Source organism: Tursiops truncatus, chromosome 10 (assembly GCF_011762595.2).
Source record: "Tursiops truncatus isolate mTurTru1 chromosome 10, mTurTru1.mat.Y, whole genome shotgun sequence".
NCBI classification, from domain to species: Eukaryota; Metazoa; Chordata; class Mammalia; order Artiodactyla; family Delphinidae; genus Tursiops; species Tursiops truncatus.
Window position 1 is genome coordinate 12,152,546 of NC_047043.1, and position 15,678 is coordinate 12,168,223.

General features: G+C 44.0%; 1 long non-coding RNA gene across 1 annotated transcript in view; it reads right to left on the reverse strand.

Annotated features, from left to right (window-relative positions):
• Positions 1-2,338: 2,338 nt before the first annotated feature.
• The window catches only part of LOC141279633 (uncharacterized), a 93,347-nt gene continuing 80,007 nt past the window's right edge, over positions 2,339-15,678 (reverse strand). Inside the window, exon 3 of the long non-coding RNA XR_012334214.1 lies at positions 2,339-2,441. This is a non-coding gene — a long non-coding RNA (uncharacterized lncRNA). The remainder of the gene's footprint in view (positions 2,442-15,678) is intronic.

The following is a 15,678-nucleotide window of genomic DNA, read 5'->3' on the forward strand; positions in this document are numbered from 1 at the left end:
AAGCCCCACTCTGCTCTTGAATTTGGATTAACTCTCCATACAATATTTGGTTTAATTATCCACCTTGCTTTTCTAATTTGTCCTAGCAAGTCCCAAGCAAATGACTTGAGATATGTGTGGAAAGATTTTTTCTTAAAGTCATAGTACGAAATTTAGGGAAAGGAAAGAGATGAAAATTGTTTTGAAAGGACAGTAAGAATTCATATCTAACTATGATGAGTGGAAAGTACACTAGTTTTGAGAGAGAAGTGTAAATTTTTATTTTCTCTAGCAAACTTAAAAGAAATTGCAGAGTTGGTTCTTGTATCATTTTTCTGAAATGCAGCTATAAGTTTTACTGTTGATTTTTGAAGATACTCTGTAATTTCAGCTGCAAAGGCAATGCAGGAGGCAAAATAAATTATAGTCCCCCTTTTTAAAAAAGGCAAATACTTCTGAGAGGCAAGTGGAGCTTTCAGTCATACATAATTTAATGTGCAATTCTTTATTCAGCAAGGCTTTCCTTCTAAAGCCCAGGGAAGCTGGATTCTATTGGGAAAGGAAAATAGATAGTTTTAGAATTCCGGGGTCATGTGAGGCCCATGGCAAGAAGGGATGTGGCTTTATGTTAAAAACGGGGCTTTCCTGGAACTGTCCCAGATTTAAAACTGAAAGCCCCATGTCCCAGGAATCCTCCCAGGCCCAGGCAAACTGGGATACTTGGTGATCCTAAAATATGATTTCCTGTCTAGCTTCCTGATCCCATGCTCTCCTCTCCCCACAGCTAAGCCTTCCTCACCTCTACTTGCAGGTGTGGCCCCCAGTCTCTAAATAATCTCCTTCAATGTTTTCTAAACCTCTTTGATCACAAAGATCATCTGGATGCTTGTAAAAACACAGATTCCCAGGCTGCCCTCGTTTGGGGCAGGTCTCGCGAATCCGTAAGTTCACCAAGAAGGCAGGGGAGAAGTTCGGGAAGCAGGCCCTGGGTAGCCCATATTCAGCTGCGATACAAGGCCCTCTGGTCCAATAATGAGGAGACTCAGCAGTGATCCCTGAGTTCTGTGGTCTGACTTAGACCTTGGCCCACTGCTAGCATTTGGCTTTCCAGAAGGGTCTGCACTCACAAAGATCAGGGACTGTCTCTGAATCTTTGTCCAGAGGCTGATCTTCCCTGTTGGTGGACAGAGGTCTCTGGTGTTTCCTGCCTTTCTGAATCTCTTAAAGAGCTCGTTCTGGTTGTTGCCCTCTTCTCTCTCCGTACTCTGACATCACCTACCCGCCCAGAAGGTGACCTCTTGCCTATCATCAACCTCTGTAGCATAACACCTACCTCCACCTGCAGGGGTCCTGGCCTCTGCCAGCTTCTCCCACAGACTGCGTTTAACACTTTTCTGTCCAGACATTTTAAGAGATTCAACAGCATGAGAAGAATGCAAAAGGCAGGGAATGCTTTTGAAGGGTGTGAGTCCCTGAACTGACTGCTGAGGTTGAATTCCAGCTGTGTGACCTTTAGCCTCAGTTCTTCATCTGTAAAATGGGGGCAATAACAGTGCTGTAATGACTTCATTACATTGTTGGCAGGGTCAAATGGGAAGATATCTGTATCGCAGTTAGCACAGTGCCTGACACATATCAAACTGTTAGCTGTCACCCTCAATGTTATTATTACTGGTGCTATCACAGTCATCATTGTTGCAATGATTGTTTTTTACCAGGAAGTAAGAGAAAGGTACAGAAGATAAGGTAGGAGGAGGTCCTTTATCTTTTTAAAGAATTGTCAAGGGCTTCCTCTGCACCTCCCTCCTCCGCATCTCTTCAGCCTCCTCATCATACCAAAAGATTACAGCAGCCATGTTTTCAAGGTGAACATCAGGATCTATGACCTGGCCATTCAGTAGCAAGGAGTTAATACCTGAACCCTTCTAGAAAATTCTGGCAATATTATCATTATACATTTGGCCTCTTCTTAGAGGACCAAGAATTTGGGCTAGATTATTAGGTTCAATAAAGATGCACTGGATGTATGAAAGCTTTGGTGACCTGCTCTATGAACCCAGCCCCCTTTTGTATTGTGAAGTCCCAATGGCCAACTCACATCTGACTTTTAAGGATATAACCTTCTGCTACACCACCACCGAATGTATCATGTTTTGCCCCAACTCAGTGCATCGGAGTACTCTTCAAAGGGAAACACATTTACATGAATCAATTTATCTCTCATTTCATATCAAAGAAAGCCAATCAGATTATTTCAGCCCAGGGAATCCATTACTAGAGGAATAATTTTGCCTTCTAGCCCTTACTGACGAACAGGATTCATCTTATTTGTGATACTCACATGAAAGGCAAGACCCTCGGCAGATGAAAGAAAGACAATTGCCTCAGCAGAACACTTCAGAAGCATACGCTCAAGGATTGACAATGGCGCTGGTTTTCCAAGGTCTCTCCAGATGGAAGGGCTAGAGCAGAGGAAGGGCCAATTGCACTGTTAATTCAAGAACCGCTGAGTGCTCCAAAGTGTGGTTTTAGCAATACATATTCTTGACCCTTGGCCTTTTGTATTGCTGAGCTCCTCAACAACAGCTCAGGCTTTCCAGTGGTGGGATAAGCATTCTGATAACAAGTTTTACAGGTTTCCCATCACAGCTAGTATTGCACAGGCATTGCAAATTTAGAAGGTGTGGACCAAAAATGTCTCCTGCCACATCAGTCAACAAAGGATGTTGCAGCCCTCAAGCCCTCAGCCACTGCAGCCGCCCAACTGTGCACCCTGAGGGGATTCAGGATGGAGAAAAGCAGGATACTGCCCCTCAATAGTTAAGGTGCCTATCAAAGGAATGATTTCAATGAGCCCAGACTCTTGCACCTTCCTATACATTAACTTGAGATGTCTGATTTCTTCAACAGTCATCTTCTGATGTCCTGACTCCCTGGTTTTTGTGGCAGAAACTCCTATTTACCCTGCTCCTCCCTCACCTCTTCTTAGTCCCTCAGAGCTACCTGCAAGGCTACCTCCTGGGCTGAAGTCCTCAGAAAGACCACCAAATAGAACATAATTCTCAACTTCAGGGTTGTGCATTTTTCTTTTCAGTAAACACTAGGATGAGTCCCACCCATTGTGGGATTGATGTTCTTTGAAGCTTTAAGGTAAGTAAAGGAGGTCCCCTGGGAGCCCCCGTGAACCCCAAATCTCAAAGAATTTTCACCAAAATTGCAGACAATGTGATTTCAGTCAGAAATGTACTTCTCCAAGGGAGAAGTGAATGCCTCTCAGAATCGGGAGTCCAGACTCCCTCCGTCATAAGGCATGTGGCTGCCACCGACCATGTGACTTTGTGCCTTTGACTTGGTTCCGTGGGGTAGGAATGAAGAGGTGCTCCTTGCAGGCAGTGGGTCGTGGCTCCGCAGGGGCCCAGGTTGCCCCTGAGACGCCTTTAAAAGCTCACTCGCGTGGGGCACCTTCTGTGCTGTCCATTCAGACCACTTCCACTCTGGCGTCCTCTTCCTTGGCCGTTCTAGTTGGCACCGTAGAGCTTAGCACTCTAGCATTTTAGGCATGCTAGAGTAGCATCCTCAGCTAGAACCGTAGGCCCCTTGAGAGCAGAGGCTGTGTGCTGTTCTTTGTGTCTCTCACAGCTCCTGTAACCCCAGTGGCTGAAGAAGACGAAGGTGGTGATGCTGAGGATGGTGAAACCGTGGGTAATCATTAGGTAAATCCATTTCACCTGTAACCTGCCTTCACTAATCAAGGTCGTTTTAATTGTTTCCACAGAAGGTTTGCATGTCCTCCCAGCGGCAAGAAGCCTTAACAATGAGGTGTTTGAGGTGTTTTCCAGGAACTTGGAGTCAGCTGTGTCTAGTTTGAGCTGAGCTGGTTAAGACTACAGAGGACCACGACCCTTCAACTGGGCATGTGCAAGTGTCCACTTGGTGACCTTTTGAACATGGGAAGACCTGTAGCTCATTACGCCTGCTCAGAACAACGATTACCTCACCTTTTCCAATCACCTTTCCCCACGCTCCGCTCCCCCTGTCCCCATGCCTCAGACCGGACCGCCGTGCTTATTCTTTATCCCATGAAGACTCTGAGCCCTTCACCTTTGGGGAAGTGGATTTGAGGTTTGTTCTCTCATGTCTTTGCTTGGCTGCCTTGAGAATAAACCCTCTCTTTGATGCAAACCGTGGTGTCTCAGTGTTTTGGCTTGCTGCACATCGGGCATAAGTGATCCTGGTTCGGTAACAATAGTGTTGATGAGGACGTGTTAGCAACAGGCGTAACCAACATCCACTGACTGCCTAAGCCAGGGCAAAGCCCTTTTTATGGGTCTTCTCACTTCATCCTCCCAGGAACTCTTTGAGGTACAGATAAAGAAACTGAGGCTGGAAAAGGGTAAATGGGGTTAAGGTTACTGTAGGGTTGCACAGTGTCCTCCAAAATTCATGCCGGTCTGGAAGCTGTGAATATGACCTTATTTAGAAACAAGGTCTTTGTAGAATCTATTAATTCATTTAAGATGAGGTTGTAGGGGAGGAAAACATGGGTTTCCTTCAGTCCTTCTAAGTTCTTAGGTGGGGCCCCTGTAACCAAAGACAGATTCACAAGAGAATAAACCAACAGAAGTTTATTATCATGTATACTTTCTGTATACATGGGAGATACCCAGAGAATAGTGATTAACTCTCAGAGGTGGCTTAGAATTTAGGCTGAAATACCACCTTTGGCTAAAGATGAAAGAGAGAGGAGTGTGGAGGAGGCTGGTTATGGGAAGGTGACCAGGAAAAGCTTTAAGGTGAGCCCTAAATGCAGTGGCTGGTGTCCTCGCAAAAGGAGGGAAATTGGGACACACACAGGGGATACACCCCGGGAAGACACGCCATGTGAAGACGGAACACTGTAGCTCTGCTGCTAAAGCTGAGTGACACCAGGGACTGCTGGCGACCACCGGAAGTGTGGACGGAAAAAATGCACAACATAAAAGTTGAGAATTATGTTTTATTTGGCGGACAAAGTGGAGGGCTTAAGCCTGGGATGCAGCCTCTCAGATAGCTCTGAGAGAGGCTCCGAAGAGGTCAGGGAGGAGCCAGGATATCTAAGAGTTTTTGCAACAAAGACCAGGGAGTTGGAACTTCAAAAGATTACTGTTAATTAAAGAAAACCAGATATCTCAAGTTAATGATTTTTTTTTTTGCGGTACGCAGGCCTCTCACTGTTGTGGCCTCTCCCTTTGCGGAGCACAGGCTCCGGACGTGCAGGCTCAACGGCCATGGCTCACGGACCCAGCTGCTCTGCAGCATGTGGGATCTTCCCGGACTGGGGTAGGAACCTGCGTCCCCTGCATCGGCAGGCAGACTCTCAACCACTGTGCTACCAGGGAAGCCCTCAAGTTAATGATTTTAACACTTCAATATGTATGGGGAAGATGCAAGAACCTGGGCGCTTGGAAATCATTCCTTTGAAATGCACCTTAACTATCCAGGGCCAGTATCCTGCTTTTCTCCATCCTGAGTCCCCTCAGGGCTCACCATCTGGGGTGCCTGTAGTGACTTGATGGCTGCAACAGCCTTTGTTTACTCATACAGCAGGCAACATTTTTTATTTCACAGAAGCTAGGAGAGAGACCTGGCCAGATCTTCCCTCGGAGCCCTTACTGGGGATCCCAGCAACCCACCCAGCTGATACCTTGATTTCAGACCTCTGGCCTCCAGAACTCTGAGAGAATAAATGTCTGTTGTTTTAAGCTACCCAGTTCGTGGTAACTTGTTACAGCAGCCCTTGCAGACTACCACAGTCACATAGGAGTCTGATGGATACATGGTTGACTAACTAACCTGGGCAGTGACCTAAACCAGCCTATAACTCAGCTCCCCTGTCTGAAAGATCTGGATGATGTCAGCTGCTATGAGATCTGCCACAGCGTCATCCTTGGTGCTTAGCATACCTTGTTCTTTGTGTTAAAGCATTTCACAAAGTACAGCAATCCAAGTGTCTGATATGTGCAGAGCACCTCTGGAAGCATCAACCAGGGGGGACCTGAGCCCCAGGCAGCTTTCCTGGTGGCTTTGTAACCTCGATGGAATATAAGTGGCCCCCAGAAATAATCCCACCCACCGCCAATTTTTCTCAGGCCAATCCTTCAGGTTCAGTGAACTAGCGAGCAATGTCGTTGAATCAGGGATGATGAGCTGTGCCCGGGGTGGCCTGAAACGCCAAGCCAGCACGTTCAGGAGAAGGAAGTGGCATGAAATCTACTTCCAGTGAGTTAAAGTGGAACTGCACTCATACTGGTCTCCCCGCCCCTGTTCCCACCTAGTCTTTCAGCAACAAAATCGTGACATTTCTCCATTTCTCTAATGCACTGTAATATGCAGCATTTGCAGTGGATGGAATTGCCACATGGGGGTTTTGGACACTGGTCTCAGAGGAGGCAGCCGTCCCATGAGGAGGTCTGTGCAGACCCGGTGGGAGGGCTGTCAGGACTGCCAACCCAGTCCAGCTCCTGCCGGCATCTTGACAGACCTGAACCACTCTTATTTTAACTCACAGAATTGTATGTTTTTCTGCTCTTACCCTTTCCCTTAGCTAGATTTTTTTCCCCAATATACCCATTTTGACTCAGAAGGAAATTTTAATAGGGAAGAAATAAAATCTTCACCTTGCTAGGAAACAAACAGGAGTTGGAGAGGTCAGAAAGTGTTACCAATTAAAGAATAGAAAAAAAAATTGTGACAGGCAGACCACACGGAAATGTTTTTCATTTATTCAGAAAGTCACCTAATAGAAAGAACCAGTCTGTCAGAAATACTAACCGGGCACTGGCATGGATTTAGAACAAAGACTACATCTATAAACAGGAACACCCATGTTTTGGGGGATCTGAGCTAGATGGCAGATCTGTTTATTAATATACCTGGGATCAGAGATGCCCAGCCTAGTTAGACCTGATTGAGAGTCACTTTTCTCGAATCCATTGTGCTTGCAACACCTGTCTGCTTGAGATAAGAGAGGGGCCCAGGAAGGTGGCAGAATCGGCATCTTGCCTGGTTAGACCAGATATCGGGGTTGGCTTTATCTAACGGAGCTGTGTGGCTTTACATCCCCAGTGTAACGATTGATAACGTTATTTGTTTAGAACTAATGTACATAGTACTACCTAAGTGTAAAACCTCTCTGAATCTTCCCAGCCAGCCAGCGAGAGCTAGTTGCTGTTGACATCTTCTCCACTTCACAGATTAGCAAACTGTTCTGAGGTTAAGCATCAGCTTATAATGATTAGTATTTGGACCCAGACAGTCTGGAATTAGTAGGCTATGCTGTCTTACTAATCCAGTGGGCTCTTTATCACAGGAATTGCTAGCAAATTTTCATCCCAGAAATATCTGCTGAGATTCTGAAGTGCTGGGTGCTATGCCTAGTGCAGGGGTGGGTGGTGGAAATGTGGATCAGACACAGGCTCGAGACACCAGAAGCCAATCTTCTGCTGGAGAAGACGGACACCAACAATGAGGAGATGATGGGCCGGGCATGGGACCCCTAGAGAGTCTCCTGGTTTAGACTTGTGCTGGCGGTATCAGGACAGGCTTCACGAGGGAGGCAGATCTCATAGGACGAAGGGAGAGTGAGTGGGCGGAGCGTGCATACGGTGTGTGGTGTGTGTGCAGCACGTGAGGTATACATGTGTGTGAGCTGTGTGAGGTATGTGTGTGTGTGTGTTTAGTATGTGCGGTATATGTATGTAGTTTTATGTGTGTGTCTCTGAGGTGTACGTGCGGGGTGTGTGTATGACGTGAAGTATAGGGCTGTGTGTGTGTGTTTGAGTGTGGCGTGGTGTGTGTGGTGGGAGATGTCTGAGTGTATGAGGTGGGCATGTACAGTTATCCCTCGGCATCCTCAGGGGATGGATTCCCACCATGGATACCCAAATCCAAGGATGTTCAGCTCCCTTACATAGAATGGCACAGTATTTGCATATAACCTACATACATCCTCCGGTATACTCATCTCCAGATTACTTACGATACCTAACGCAATGTAGATGCTATTTAAATAGTTGTAAATACAACGTAAATACTATGTGAAGTGTTGCCAGTGTGTGGCAAATTTAAGTTTTGCTTTTTGGAACTTTCTAGAATTTTTTTTTCCCAAATATTTTTGATCTGTGGTTGGTTGAATCCGTGGATGTGGAACCCATGGATATGGAGGGCTGACTGTGTGTGCAGTATGTGAGGCACATGTGCATGTTTACATGTGTGTCTTTGAAATGTATATAAAGGGGATCAGAATATATTACCCCATGTGGCGTAAGAATTATTTTGAGCTAAAGGCAACTGAGAAGAAGGAGCCACAGGAAAAACCCTCTGCCCTCCTCCTCTCTACCTGAAAGCAGAGCGTAAAATCCCCTTCGTGAAGGGGTCTCCCCTCCCCTCTCTCATCCCACGAAGGGAGAGTGAAGCTTATCATGGAAACAACACTGAGATGAGTCTCATAAACAGAACCTTACTAACTAACCCTTATCTTCCCCATTTTATTAGTTTTCCCCGCTTATTTACCTTCCCACAATTCACTGCCCCTAAAGTCTAAACCCCTTTCCCTTTGTCTTGTCACTTCTACACAAATTTATTGCTCTTTGTTAAAGTGATATATAAAGCCCTTGGGTCTAACTGCTTCACTATTTTTCTATGAAGGTCACTGTATACATATGTAATAAACCATTTCTCTTGTTAACCTGTCTTTTGTCAGTTTAATTCATAGATCCCAGCCCTGGAACCTAAGAGTACAGACAAAAATTTTTTTTTCCTGTCCTACATATATGTGGGGTGGGTTTGTGAGGGGTGTGTGTGTGTGTGTGTGTGTGTGTGTAGTATGTGAGGTATATGTGTATATGTTTATGTGTGTGTCTGAGGTGTATATGTGGGTTTGTGTATGAGGTATACATAGGTGTGTGTTTGTGACTTGTGTGTGGTTATGAAGTGTGTGTGGTATGAGATGTATGTGTGTGTGAGGGGGGATGTATGTGTAGTGTATGAGGTCTGTGTGTCCCTGAGGTGTAAAGGTATAAGTGAGTGTGTGTGTGTGTGGTGTGTGGCGTGTGTATGTATGGTGAGGGTATGTATGTGTAGTATGTGAGAAGTGTGTGTTTACATGTGTGTCACTGATATGTATGTGGTGTGTGTGTGTGTAGCAGTGGAGGACGTGTACCAGCAGACCCACCTGTGGAGTCAGGGAGTGAGGAGAAGTGAGGGTGGAGGTTGCACCCGGAGCTGGATCACAGGGAAGCAGGTTGTGTTGTGATGCCAGCTTCTGTGTGAGACACACATCCGTCTCTGACAGCAAGAGCCCTGAGCACCTGCGGGGAGGAAGTCCACAAAGTCGGCTCTGAAGATGAGTACAGAGCCTAGCGAGAGGGGTAACAAGGACGAGGGGTGTTTAGCCTTTGGGTGGCTGAGGTTCCAAAGGTCTACATCAGGGAGAGCATGCTGGGCTGCCCTTCAGCAGATGAGACCCTGGGAGAGGTCCTCAGAGCCCCCGGCGTGGAGGTGGGGAGGCAGCAGGTCGCGGTTTTGAGCTGCACTCCTGCTCCCTCCATCCACCGACTGTGAGATTTGGGATAAGTCTTTTATTGTTCCCGAGCCTCATTTTCCTTCCCTGTGAAGGTAAAGCAAGGCCTTGCAGGGAGGTTGGGAGGATGACATGAGTAGTAATGTGTGTGTCTCGTGCCTCATGGGCACTCAGTACAGTCAGCTTTCTCTAGGCACTTAAATCAGGGCCTCCGCAGGTAACCTCCTATGATATAATCAAATAGAGGGAGAATGATACGGGGGAAATCTGGCCCCAGGAAACGAAGGCAGTAGGTGGACTAACTGTTACTTAAAGGATGGCCTAAGTATCTTGGTTCGGATGCTTTCCGTTTGTGTGTATGAGATCATTTCTGGGAGAACTACATCTCAGCTCTAGAGGCGCCTCCAGTGAACGGCTGGGGAGGCACAAGGGCTGCATCCAGGAGGGGTCAGGTGCATTTGGGAGCATAATGATTACACTCGCTCATGCTAGATCCCTCTGAAGCCTGGCTCAGCCACTTACTACCTGTGGGAACTTACACAAGTTCCTTAATCTCATGTCTCCATTTTCTCATTTATAAAATAGAAACACTTGTATGTATCTCAAGTTAATGCACACTAGGCACGCAGAACAAGGCCTGGCATGTTGTAACTACCATGTAAGTAGGGGCTCTTACTCTCAGTTTTCATCCTAATGGCCTTGTATTTCAGTTCTTCCTCAACTCCTTGGTTGTTCATGCCCTGCTTCCTTCCTTCTACCTCGTGAAAAGAACCTGCTCTTCAGTGCCTCATTTATGCTGATTGAGAACAGCACTCAAGTATTAGACCTTCTGGGTACGTTTTCATATTAACCAGGAATTATGTCTTGAGCCTAAGGGTGAAGCTGCCAACTGTGTATAAGGGAAGGAATTTGGAAAAACGGTTGGGCTTCTCCTAGTTTCCTGGAATTTCCTCTTTGAAAGCATAACACTCATTGATATATATCCTATGGTGAATATAATCCTAAGAATTGATCATTTATGGTTAAAAGATATTTCAGAAATATCTTAGAAAGACTAACACTGAAGTTTCTTATGTCAGCCTATCTTAAACTAGAATTGTGTGTCTGGGTGTGTATGTGTGTAGTCAGTGTATCTTTGATTGGAAATGTATATATATAGAGAGAGATAGATATATAGATATATAGATATGTAACATATGTTAATTTTTTCCTCTTTAAAAGAAATGCATGTACATCAAAATTGATAACTTGTATGCATCAAGGACACAATCAGAGTGAAAAGGCAACCTATAAAATGGGAGAAAATGTAAATCATATTTCTGATAAGGGGTTAATATCCAGAATATATAAAAAACTCCTACAACTCAACAACAACAAATAAAAACCTGATTAAAAAGTGGCAAAGCGGGCTGGGAGCTGAGGCTAGGGCTTCAGAGGTCAGATCCCAGGGAGAGGACTGGGGTTGGTTGTGTGAACACAGCCTGATGGGGGCTAGTGTGCCACAGCTAACTGGGAGGGAGTCCGGGAAAAGTCTGGACCTGCCGAAGAGTCAAGAGACCATTGTTTTGTGGTGCGTGAGGAGAGTGGATTCAGAGCACTGCCTAAACAAGCTCCAGAGACAGGCGTGCACCACAGCTATCAGCACGGACACCAGAGAACGGCATGAAATGCTAAGTCTGCTGCTGCAGCCACCAAGAAGCCTGTGTGCGAGCACAGGTCACCCTCCACACCTCTCCTCTGGGAGCCTGTGCAGCCCGCCACTGCCAGGGTCCCGGGATCCAGGGACAACTTCCCCGGAAGAACAAACCACGCATGTCAGGCTGTTGTAACGTCATGCCAGCCTCTGCTGCCGCAGGCTTGCCCCGCACTCCGTACCCATCCCTCCCCCAGCCTGAGTGAGCCAGAGCCCCAGAATCAGCCGCTCATTTAACACCCTCCTGTCTGGGTGAAGAACAGACACCAGAGGGCGACCTACAAGCAGAGCCGGGGCCAAACACAAAGCTGAACCCCAGGAGCTGTGTGAACAAAGAAGAGAAAGGGAAATTTCTCTGTGAGCCTCAGAAGCAGCAGATTAAATCTCCACAATCAACTTGATGTACCTTGCATCTGTGGAATATCTGAATAGACAATGAACCATCACAAAAATGAGGCAGTGGACTTTGGGGGCAACTACAGACTTGGGCCATGTGGCTGACAGGGTCTTGGTGCTCCGCCCACATGTCAGGCCTGAGCCTTTGAGGTGGGAGAGCCATGTTCAGGACATTGGTCTACCAGAGACCTCCCAGCCACTCGTAATATCAATCAGCAAGAGCTCTCCTACCTCTTATCTCAATGCTAAGACAGCTCCACTCAACAACCAGCAAGCTCCAGTGCTGGACACCCCATGCCAAACAACTAGCAAGACAGGAACACAACCCCGCCTATTAGCAGAGAGGCTGCCTAAAATCATAAGTTCACAGACACCCAAAAACACACCACCAGACGTGATCCTGCCCAGCATAAAGACAAGATCCAGTCTCTCCACCAGAACACAGGCACCAGTGCTCTCCACCAGGAAGCCTACACAATTCACTGAACCAACCTTACCCACGGGGGACAGACACCAAAAACAACGGGAACTATGAACCTGCGGCCTGTGAAACAGAGACCCTAAACAGAGTACGTTAAGCAAAATGAGAAGACAGAGAAATACACAACAGATGAAGGAGCAAGGTAAAAACCCACCAGACCAAAGAAATGAAGAGGAAATAGGCAGTCTACCTGAAAAAGAATTCAGAGTAATGATAGTAAAGATGATCCAAAATCTAGGAAACAGAATAGAGGAAATACAAGAAACGTTTAATGAGGACCTAGAAGAACCAAAGAGCAAACAAACAATGATGAACAACACAATAAATAATATTAAAAATTCTCTAGAAGGAATCAATACCAGAAAAACTGAGGCAGAAGAACAGATAAGTGACCTGGAAGATAAAATAGTGGAAATAACTACCACAGGGCATAATAAAGAAAAAAGAAAGAAAAGATTTGAAGACAGTCTCAGAGACCTCTGGGATAACATTAAATGCACCAACATTCTAATTATACAGGTCCAAGAAGAGGAAGAGAAAAAGAAAGGGCTGAGAAAATATGTGAAGAGATTATAGTTGAAAACTTCCCTAATATGGGAAAGGAAATAGTCAATCAAGTCCAGGACGCGCAGAGAGTCCCATACAGGATAAATCCAAGGAGAAACATGCCAAGACACATATTAATCAAACTATCAAAACTTAAATACAAAAAAAAAATATTAAAAGCAGCAAGGGAAAAGCAACAAATAACATACAACAGAATCCCCATAAAGTTAACAGCTGATTTTTCAGCAGAAACTCTGCAAGCCAGAAGTGAGTGGCAGGACATATTTAAAGTGATGAAAGGGAAAACCTACAACCAAGATTACTCTACCCAGCAAGGATCTCATTCAGATTCGATGGAGAAATTGAAACCTTTACAGACAAGCAAAAGCTAAGAGAATTCAGCACCACCAAACCAGCTTTACAACAAATGCTAAAGGAACTTCTCTAGGCAAGAAATACAAGAGGAGGAAAAGACCTACAAAAACAAACCCCCCAAAATTAAGAAAATGGTAATAGGAACATACATATTGATAATTACCTTAAAAGTAAATGGATTAAATGCTCCAACCAAAAGACATAGACTGACTGAATGGATACAAAAACAAGACCTGCATATATGCTGTCTACAAGAGACCTGCTTCAGACCTAGGGACACATACAGACTGCAAGTGAGGGGATGGAAAGAGATATTCCATGCAAATGGAAATCAAAAGAAAGCTGGAGTAGCAATTCTCATATCAGAAAAAATAGCCTTTAAAATAAAGATTATGACAAGAGACAAAGAAGGACACTACACAATGATCAAGGGATCAAACCAAGAAGCAGATATAACAATTGTAAATATTTACGCACCCAACATAGGAGCACCTCAACACATAGGGCAAATGCTAACAGCCATAAAAGGGGAAATCAACAGTAACACAATAATAGTAGGGGACATTAACACCCCACTTTCACCAATGGACAGATCATCCAAAATGAAAATAAATAAGGAAACACAAGCTTTAAATGACATATTAAACAAGATGGAATTAACTGATATTTATAGGACATTCCATCCAAAAACAACAGAATACACTTTCTTCTCAAGTGCTCATGGAACATTCTCCAGGATAGATCATATCTTGGGTCACAAATCAAGACCTGGTAAATTTAAGAAAATTGAAGTCTTATCAAGATATCAATTACAGGAAAAAATCTGTAAAAAACACAAACGTATGGAGGCTAAACAGTACATTACTAAATAACCAAGAGATCACTGAAGAAATCAAAGAGGAAATCAAAAAATACCTAGAGACAAATGACAATGAAAACACAATGACCCAAAACCTATGGGCTGCAGCAAAAGCACTTCTAAGAGGGAATTTATAGCAATACAATCCTACCTCAAGAAACAAGAAACATCTCGAATAAACAACCTAAACTTACACCTAAAACAATTAGAGAAAGAAGAACAAAAAAAACCCCAAAGTTAGCAGAAGGAAAGAAAACATAAAGATCAGATCAGAAATAAATGAAAAAGAAATGAAGGAAATGATAGCAAAGACGAATAAAACTAAAAGCTCGTTCTTGGAGAAGATAAACAAAATTAATAAACCATTAGCCAGACTCATCAAGAGAAAAAGGAAAAAGACTCAAATCAATAGAATTAGAAATGAAAAAGGAGAAGTAACAACTGACACTGCAGAAATACAAAGGATCATGAGAGATTACTACAAGTAACCATACGCCAATAAAATGGACAACCTGGAAGACATGGACACATTCTTAGAAAAGCACAACCTTCTGAGACAGAACCAGGAAGAAATAGAAAATATAAACAGACCAGTCACAAGCACTGGAATTCAAACTGATTAAAAATCTTCCAACAAACAAAAGCTCAGGACCAGATGGCTTCACAGGTGAATTCTATCAAACATTGAGAGAAGAGCTAACACCTATCCTTCTCAAACTCTTCCAAACTATAGCAGAGGGGGGAACACTCCCAAACTCATTCTACGAGGCCACCATCACCCTGATACCAAAACCAGAAAAAGATGTCACACAAAAAAGAAAACTATAGGCCAATATCACGGATGAACATAGATGCAAAAATCCTCAACAAAATACTAGCAAACAGAATCCAACAACACATTAAAAGGATCATACACCATGATCAAGTGGAATTTATCCCAGGAATGCAAGGATTCTTCAATATATGCAAATCAATCAATGTGATACAAAATATTAACGAATTGAAGGAGAAAAACCATATGATCATCTCAGTAGATGCCGAAAAAGCTTTTCACAAAATTCAACACCCGTTTTTGATAAAAACCCTCCAGAAAGTATGGAACTTACCTCAACATAACAAAGGCCATGTATGACAAACCCACAGCCAACGTCTTTCTCAATGGTGAAAAAGTGAAACCATTTCCACTAAGATCAGGAACAGGACAAGGTTGCCCACTCTCACCACTGTTATTCAACATAGTTTTGGAAGTTTTAGCCACAGCAATCAGAGAAGAAAAAGAAATAAAGGAATCCAAATTGGAAAAGAAGAAGTAAACCTGTCACTGTTTGCAGATGACATGGTACTATACATAGAGAATCCTAAAGATGCCACCAGAAAACTACTAGAGGTAATCAATAAATTTGGTAAAGTAGCAGAATACAAAATTAGTGTGCAGAAATCTCTTGCATTCCTATACACTAATGATGAAAAATCTGAAAGAGAAATTAATGGGAAACACTCCCATTTACCACTGCAATAAAAAGAATAAAATACCTAGGAATAAACCCACCTAAGGAGACAAAAATCTGTATGCAGAAAACTATAAGACACTGATAAAAGAAATTAAAGATGATACAAATAGATGGAGAGATATACCATGTTCTTGGATTGGAAGAATTAACATTGTGAAAATGACTACATTACCTAAAGCAATCTACAGATTCAATGCAATCCCTATCAAAGTACCAATGGCATTTTTCACAGAACTAGATCAAAAATTTCACAATTTGTAAGGAAACACAACAGACCCC